This window comes from Pteropus vampyrus, unplaced genomic scaffold, assembly GCF_000151845.1.
Source record: "Pteropus vampyrus isolate Shadow unplaced genomic scaffold, Pvam_2.0 Scaffold24, whole genome shotgun sequence".
Lineage (NCBI taxonomy): Eukaryota > Metazoa > Chordata > Mammalia > Chiroptera > Pteropodidae > Pteropus > Pteropus vampyrus.
In genome coordinates, this window is record NW_011888805.1 from 1,750,940 (window position 1) to 1,759,820 (window position 8,881).

The window sequence follows — 8,881 nt, forward strand, 5'->3', positions numbered from 1 at the left end:
CATCTGCGTGGTTTTCTTCCTATTCCGTCCATGCTACAGGTTTAGTAGCTATGGCTCATGGCTAAGGCAGACGGTTTATTAGGAAGCGCAAAGTTGCCAGAAAGCTAGGTCATATCCTCCTGTTTATCTTTCCGTAGTAATAAAGTAGATATTTAAACCTACCTCTGCCTGACTTCCACGTCTGTCAATTGGTTCCCCATCAAGTGGGAGGAGGGCAATGTGCTGCCTTCACTGAGCCTCAGCACCATCTCGGTGGGTCATGGTGACCCACCATTCTCATAAGCATTTAACACAAAGTTTATCTCTTATTTTAGTGTTGTCTTTTTCAGTGTTAAGTGGAGTCAGTAAACTCCACCAATGCCCAGAAATAAAAATATCGGCTTTTTTTTGTTTTGAAAAACAAATAAAAATATCGGCTTTTTTTTGTTTTGAAAAACAAAAATAATTGAGTCACTCCTTTTGTAGTTAGAGAATATCATTCTCCAGACCTCAAAGAAAAAATCCCCGGTTTAGAAGAAATTCTCAAGACCACATCTCAATAAATATTTCTTAATTCAGAAGAGGGAGGAGTAAGGAAGGAAGGTGAGGAGAGGAGAAGAAACGGACTCTAGCTTACCCTTACTGCTCTTTACTTTGTCATAAATACTTCTGCTAGAAAGAATGTAGAAGTAGCACTTAACTTGAGTGATATTCCTGTGAGACACTACCCAGTACTCTGTAACCTTCAGCAAGCACCTAACATCCAGACAACCTTGGGCCTCTATAACCCCCAAATGCTCTTACATCACAGATGGCCTATGATCCCTTCCACTGTTTAACTTCTTCCCACTTCTGTTTTCTTGTACAGGAATCTTCATTAACAAAGAGTCACTCCCCTTATGATTCTTGGAACAAAGCAGAACAAATTTTAAACACTAAAGTTTTCTCCCATCAAAAAAGCTTGCAATTTACCACATATGGCATAGAGAATATAGTTAATAATAGTATAATAACTATTTATGGTGTCAGATGGGTACTTGATCACTTCGTAAGGTATATCGATATCTAACTGCTTTGTTGTACACCTGAAACTAATATAATATTGTATGTCAACTATAATTGAAAAATAATAATAAAAAAAAGCTCATGACTTCTCCAAAAGACCAAAGATAGCAAACACAAAGTCTGCAAATTGCAGTCAATGAACAAATACTGGGAACATTAAAAGATTATAAAAAACAAACATATTTCCCATAAAAAGGCAACCTCCTGGGTGTCACAAGCTCTGGATCATGAATCAGGAGGTCTGGACTTTGGTTTCACTTTTGCTATCAATTTATGGTTTAACTTTGAGAAAGATGCATAGCATTCCTGATGGTCTGAATAATAATTTATAAAAATGAGTTATGATCATTGACCCAACAAACTGCTCAACACTTATTACTATGAGTGGGGCGACATAGAAATAACACTAAACTAGAGGATCTTAGGAGAATTACTTCCAGTCTCTGGGCTTAGAGTCTCGTGTAAAATGAGGAAAGACAGATGTGAATCTCTTTAACGTCCCTTGTTTAAAAGTCTAGAACACAAGTAACATTCCCGGAGAAATTAATCAGTTGTTTTCCTGTATCTATGATGCTATCATGTGTGACTGTTGGAGCAGAAGTGGGTGGCAAACTTTGCAAAGCTAATACTCTGGAATTACTTTTAAAATATAATTAAGTGGCAGAAACCTTCTATTCAGAATCAAAGTACTCTTAGAAGAGATAAGATGTAGAAGATAGTATAGTGCTTTAGCTAGAATAATGGCCATGAAATGTTATTGTGTACTTTAATAACTAGTATTTAAAAAATTCTTTCAGTTTGACTTCTCTAACTGATGAGTTTTCTTAAAAAACATCCTCATTGCCTCAATAATGTCTCTTGGATTTCTGTATGAAAATGTTCGTTTCTTTGCCCCAAGATATCAAAGATATGTCTTGTCAGCTTAAAAGATGGTTGGTGCAGACCTCAGAGTGAGCCCCTGGTGTTTATTTAAATAGGGTTTTCGATTTGCAAGCAATTAGCCATTCATGACATATGACACTGTAACTGATGTCATCAGAGCAGTTAATTGAGTGTACTAATGCACATGACACTCCATGATGCAAGGGACTCAAAGCATAAACATATTTCCTGGTTTCTGGGTACCACAAATTTAATACCTTGGCGGAAATTCATCACAATCTGATTATGAATTAGGCAATGACCCCTTTGAAGAACGCAAACTGCTAGTTTGCCAAGAAATTTGATTTGCTATTCCTAGCCTTTACTTTCTGCAATATTTTCTACAACCTCAATTAAATGAATCAGCTCTGCTACAGCCACTAGTTTATAGTGATTAACAAAAATAGGCCAGTGGGTTTGTTTTGAGCTTATTTCTATTTCAGCCTTAAGCACAGGAAGTCTACGTAATGAGCAGCTGCTTAGAATTAGACCTTGACTTGATCAAGACTGTGGCAGATATGCAAGGTGATTAGATGACATCTTTCTCTTTGTCCCTCTATGAGGCTGGGGAATGAAAAAGGGAGCACAGGGTCAGTGGAGAGCACAGATTCTGGGATCAAGCAGATCTGCACGCAAATCCTAGTCCCGCAACTCACTAGCTGAGACCTCTGACAGTAGGCTCAACCCTCTGAGGCCCGCTGTCCTCATCCGTAATTACAGAGAATAATTCCTGCTTCAAAGAGTTGTCATGAAGATTTAATGAGAGAAACTCATAGTAAGCTCTCTATTAATACCAGGCTCCTTCTCTCCACATCCCCTTCCCACTCTCAGTACTTCCCATTGCTGTCTGGATGGATGGATGGATGGATTCCTTCCTTCCTTCCTTCCTTCCTTCCTTCCTTCCTTCCTTCCTTCCTTCCTTCCTTCCTTCCTTCCCTTCCTTCTTTCCTTCCTTCCTTCCTTTCCTTCCTTCTTCCTTTCCTTCCACAACTATTTCTTATCAGTCATGCTCATATGTGCTTTAGACACTGGCTAATATTATATCTAACAGGCACCAGACACTGCCCCTGCCCTCGAACTCTTAGTATTAAGAGGGGAAGATGACTAAGAAGCACATGGCTGGGTGGGGGTGGTGGGGAGCACATGGAAGGAACATTTAATCCAGACTCAGAGCAAGCAAAGCTTAGACTGAACTGACAGTGAGCAGTAGGTGACAGACGGCTGTACACGAGAACATCAGACGTAAAAGTCCAGAGGCAAGAGAAGGCCCTGGAATACAGGTGGTCTGCAAGGCTGCAGGTAGGGCACAAAAAAGAAATTGTAGGAAATGAGATTTGAAGTAGGCAGAAGCCAGAAGTAATTTGCAGACCTTACTGAGGAATTTAAACTTTACCCAGAGGGCAATTAGGGGCAATTACAGGGTTTTAAGTAGAGAAGAAGCAGAATACAATTTGTGTTTTAGAAGGATGGTGGAGGAAGTATAGGAGATAATCAAGATAGTGAGGCCAGATATGAGGCCTTTGAAGAACTCCAGTTGAAAGATGGTGGCAGCCAGAACGAGAATAAGAATTTTTATTATCCCTTCTTAAAACTGAGGACAGCCCTGGGAAGTTCTGTGAAGTTTCTAGCTAGGCAAATAGGCTCCCATTTTTTCTACCATGCTTGCTGTTAACAGTTTGTACACACAAGTAATTGCCATTATCACTTATGTATTTCCTTTGTGACTCATGGTATTTAAGGTAGAGTATGGTCCAGCTGATGATTGCTGCGGAGTCAGTCACCTTTCCAGGCGGTGACCAATGTTTTGTTTCTGTGTCAGGAGAACCTTTTTGAAAAAACTACCTTAAAACCAAACAAAACAATAGAACAGAACAATAAAAGACTAGCCTTCTAAAGAATCTATTTGATTATGGCTAAGACTGTGCGTGTGTGTGTGTGTGTGGAAGGGGAGAATGTTCTGTGAATTATAACCTCCCACTTAAGTGACCTTCCCTAACTACTGCTGCTATGACTTGGGAAGACTATTAGCGTTTAATAAAACATGTCGCAGTGATGTAGTTGAAGGGCAGAGTAGTCGAAAAACTCTAATATCTTAAAAAATGTGCCGAGCCTGACATTCTCATGAGAATCTCGGGGATTTTAGAAGCAATTACGTTAAATATAATTTTACTAAACTTCAAATTAGAAGGAGTTACTCTTTGGAGGTACAAAATTTAAAAAAAAAAGAATCTTATACTCACTCATCTTAAAAAATAGCCTGCAAAAAAAAAAAAACCACTTTTTTCTTCAATTTTACAGGAGAAAGGGGTTGCTCGGGGTGTAGAACTGATATTTAAAAATGTCCTTTACATCCACATAAACACAGCAACTGCTGGTTATTCATAGAGGAGCATGAGTGAATGGCAGGAGGCATCATTCTAACACTGGCAATTTTAAAAATTATTTGGACCCACAATATTTCTTTGCCTGAAAGCAGTGAAGCATGAATCCAATCCAATGAAACCAAATAGACTGGGACACCACTACTTACATATTTTTACCAAGCCTTCAACATACATACACCATCTGAACCCCATGGTTGAAGATCATAAATCCTCTTATGAGGCCCATTTGTTAATATTTGGCGTCATTTATCATCCCAAAGGGACAACTACAAAGGGAAGCACAACTGAATACAGTCGATCCATAAATGTTCACATGTTTTTATGAGGCCTCATTTAAACATAAAGGAACTTCTCTGTATTTTCTTTGTAATCCACCTCCATGCTCATACAGTCCTTAAGAATGTGAGTCCTTAAGAACTCTCGTTTGTTGACTGCCTATTGCATATCATTCACAGTGATAAGCACTTTAGAAACAGGATTTCATTTAATTACAACAATACCATGACATGAGTATTAATTTGCAGGGCTGCTATAACAAAGTATTACAGACTGGCAGTACAATAGAAATTGTTTTATTAACTTTTTAACATGTTTGCCTTGGTGCTCTCCATCATTAATTGTCTGTAGCTCGGGAGGCATGAAGTCCAAGATCAAGGGGTGGTTCCTTCTGAGGGCTGTGAGGAAAGGAACTGTTCCAGGCCTCTCTTTGGGGCTTGCAGAAGGCCATCTTCTCCCTGTGTCACAATGTCGTCCCTCTGTCCATGTCTGTGTATAAATTTTTTAAATTTTTTATAAAGTCACTGTTCACACAAGATTAGGGCCCATCCTGATGCTTTGTTTTAGCTTAAGTACCTCTATAAAGATCCTGTCTCTAAATATAGTCATTATCAGGTACTGTACTTAGGACTTCAAAATATGAAAATTGTAGGGGACACAATTCAGCCTAGAAAATAGGTATTACATTCCCATTTTACAGATGGGGAAATTTGGGCTTGGAAAACTCAGAGCCAGAAAGAGAGTAAGTTTTGAAGCGACTATTCCCATGGGTCTGAGTCCAGAGAGCAAGCTGGAGCAATCCACCACCCTAAATTTCTCTCCAGCCCTGACTCCACCCCTTAGAACATTCCATCCCACCACGCCTAGCCTCATCATTGGTATGAAAGTGCATCAGCTGATGAGACAGTATGAAAAAATATTTTTCCACCAGATGTAAGGAGAAATGTATTCAAAGGCACCTTGAAAGCTTGTGTTCATGATCTACTTAACATGGCATGGTAATAAGCATCTTAGAAACAGAATATAAGAGAACTTGACCCTGTAATCTAGGAGCCTTCAATTAATGATGGACAACACCAATGCAAACAAATTCAAAAGAGAAATGATAAGAGCTGAATAAATGCCTATGTTAACTAGATAATGAAAGGATTTACATTAAACAAGAGCAAAGAGATGAGTAAGGCCAGAAGGAAGTTAAGAAATCTCATATTTAGATTAGGCTGGTCTGAAGGAAATTTTCATCTCTCTTCCTGTTATTCAAGAACAACCGTGAGAAGGATTTCAGGAGCCTTGGACAATAGCTCAAATTTTTTTTTTTCTGAATTTATTTTTCAAGCCCATTACAGTTTTTTACATATTTCACTCATGTTCACCTTCAGCAACATGTTACTATTCCAAATTTTGTAAACATAGTTTCAAACAAAATGGCATTTCCACAGAAAATTTTAATGATCTGTCATAAAAATGAAGTCTAACGTCAACTCTTATAAAAAATTTGGTTCTATATTAAACATCAAAATTAGCTGAAGAGACGTCTTGCTAAGTTTTTCAGTCACTTAAGAGCCAATCAAAAAAATCTTCAATATCCTGACCAATGTATACACACCAGAATATGATCATAATGAGCATGATAGGCAGGTGAATAACACCTCATTAATAAGTAAAACTTCTGTTACTCAAGTGACACAATATCGGCCAGAACTGTCTGGTCAAAGTTGGCTTTAACTGAAGTTTGCACACAATCAAATTTAGTCCATATTATATCATAAGTTAATCTGGACAAAATTAAAAGCTAATTGATGATACACTTTAACACCAATGATAAACAGTGTAAACCTCTAAATAGCTTTCCCACCCACAGAGTTACCCACAGGGGTACAGAGAGTGAAAAGATAGTCATCTATTTTAGCACTGTCTCAATGACTGACTTACTCTGAAAACCCTAATTTCAGCCTGTATGTTCAGGCACAGTGAATCTGAATATTGTTTTTTCCCATTCTTTCACTAAGATTTGTCAAAAGGTAAGCATCACTGGTCCAAGCCACAGTCATTACCAAATAATAAAAATTTCTTATAATGCAAAATTTGTCAAGGAAGTACATGTGCATAAATGTACACACGCACACATATTTTAATGCATTCAACCCAGGAAACGGCTTTAAGTTCAGGTATGTAAAGGAATGCGATATACAACTATGGACCATGAAAAATAAAATATAGAAACAAGCATCCAGAAACCATCTTCCCTATTTCTCTGGGTGGGACAATTCAGCCAGTGGAAAATTCAACCCACTAAATGGCCTAACAATGGGGTCTTATCTTTGGAAACCATAGTATTGCCCTCAAACAATAATAAATTTTCACCATTTCTCCAATCTCACTGAAAAGCACAGTGACACAATTCCAATGCATATGTAAATAACTACTAAGCAGTAGATAATTATGCCCAAATCAATAACTGGACAGCTGAGTTACTCTATGTCAAAACCCAGGCAATTCAATGAAAGCTCCCCAGAGGAATAGTCTCAGTTGTATGGTGAATTTTGCTGTTACTTTCTCATTTTGATTGATTAATACACAATGCACCTTGGCATATTTTCTATTTTGAATGCAAAACACTGGTAACACATGAGAAGACACAGTTGAATTCTCTTACGATTTCTTAATGGAATTTTCCTTTGATCTTTCAGAAACACAGCAAAAATTTTAAGTTTTGTACCTTTAAAAAGATTTCGCTTTGATAATCTAAAATAATATGCTAGCCTAAAGCAGGATGACTATTTAAAGGATAGATGCATCAAGGAATTTCCAGCAAATTATTTCTTTTATGATGTCAAAAGAGGAAATTAATAATGATTCTTGGAGATGCATAAATCTGACACTATAACTGTAGAGACTGCTACATTCATTCTACATGCATTCGTGGAGGATATTTACATATTCTCTGCTGAGACAGTGCATATAATGTTTGCAGACTTCAGAGGGAATGGTTGGTATATAAGAGAAAAAACATACGAAGGGCATTCAGAACAGTAAACCATATTTCATTGGGCAATGGTGGGATTTGGTTCCTACTCCAGTGTCTTACTCTGTCTTACGAGGTTCACTTCAATCTTACTGGTCCAGTGGAGAGAATTCTAACATCTTTTTATACCCAAGTGTTCCAATCTTTCTCTCCTAAATCACTGCTCACAAGCCCCATCTCACTTTCTCAGTGCCAACAGCCATATTTACTCGTGACAAAATGTGGTGTTTCGTGCTGGGTGCCTCATGGGGAAGACAATTTCATTTAACTGCCGTGCTCCTTCAGCAACACAAGTGACGTGACTCAGGGAGGTGATCTGAGTTCTATCAGCTGATCCTCAAGGAGGAACAACAGCACAGAGTCCACCAAGCACCTTTGCCTTCTTGTCCTCAGAGAAATGCACCACCGTGCGGAAATGTGGATGACCAAACTCTTAAGTGCATTGAACATTTATTTCTATTTCATCATTTCTATTTTAAATTCTAGGCTTCCTTCTCTCTTTTGGCTACCTATAATTTGAAATTATGGACTAAATGTGTTTTGATCCTTATCATTGTCAAGTTTGAAGCGATCTGGGAATCTTTTTCCCAAGGTCATCATCACACAGAAAAGCAATATATTTTTCCAACCTTCCCAACTCCCCACCCCCATAACTTATCACAGTCTATTGTTCTGATTGGAAATATAATTTGTAATTGCCTACAAATTAAATATAGAATTTAAATGTCTCTTCTGAGATTACTAGAGTAGTCCGATCTGTTTTGCTTTAGTTTCTATTTGACATGAATATTTAAATGTATTTTTCTCATTAAAAAGATGATGAATGGAGAACAGAATTCAATGGAGTTATACCCAATAAAATGAGAAGAGTTTGGACAATAATTAGTAGTAGGGATATTTTTTCCAGAGAATTAAATATTCAGAGCTTATGTGTGCCTCCTATCATAGATATGAGCTTCTTTTTATCTCATGATTCTTCTTATAAAATATTAAAACTAAGCTGTTTCTGAAGAGTTTAATATAATGTAGAAAACCCATGTACACACGGGTGTGTTTCCAGGTGCTGAATTTTCAGAGGGGATGCACATCGTTTCAGATCACCACCGCCCACATGGTGCTTTCCATTTCAACCTCGTTGTGATGAAGATGGGTTCGCTCACTGGGAATATGCTTATGTTCCTTTCCTTGATGTGAAAACGCTGCCCTTTCAACTTCTCTCAGCCACTATAAA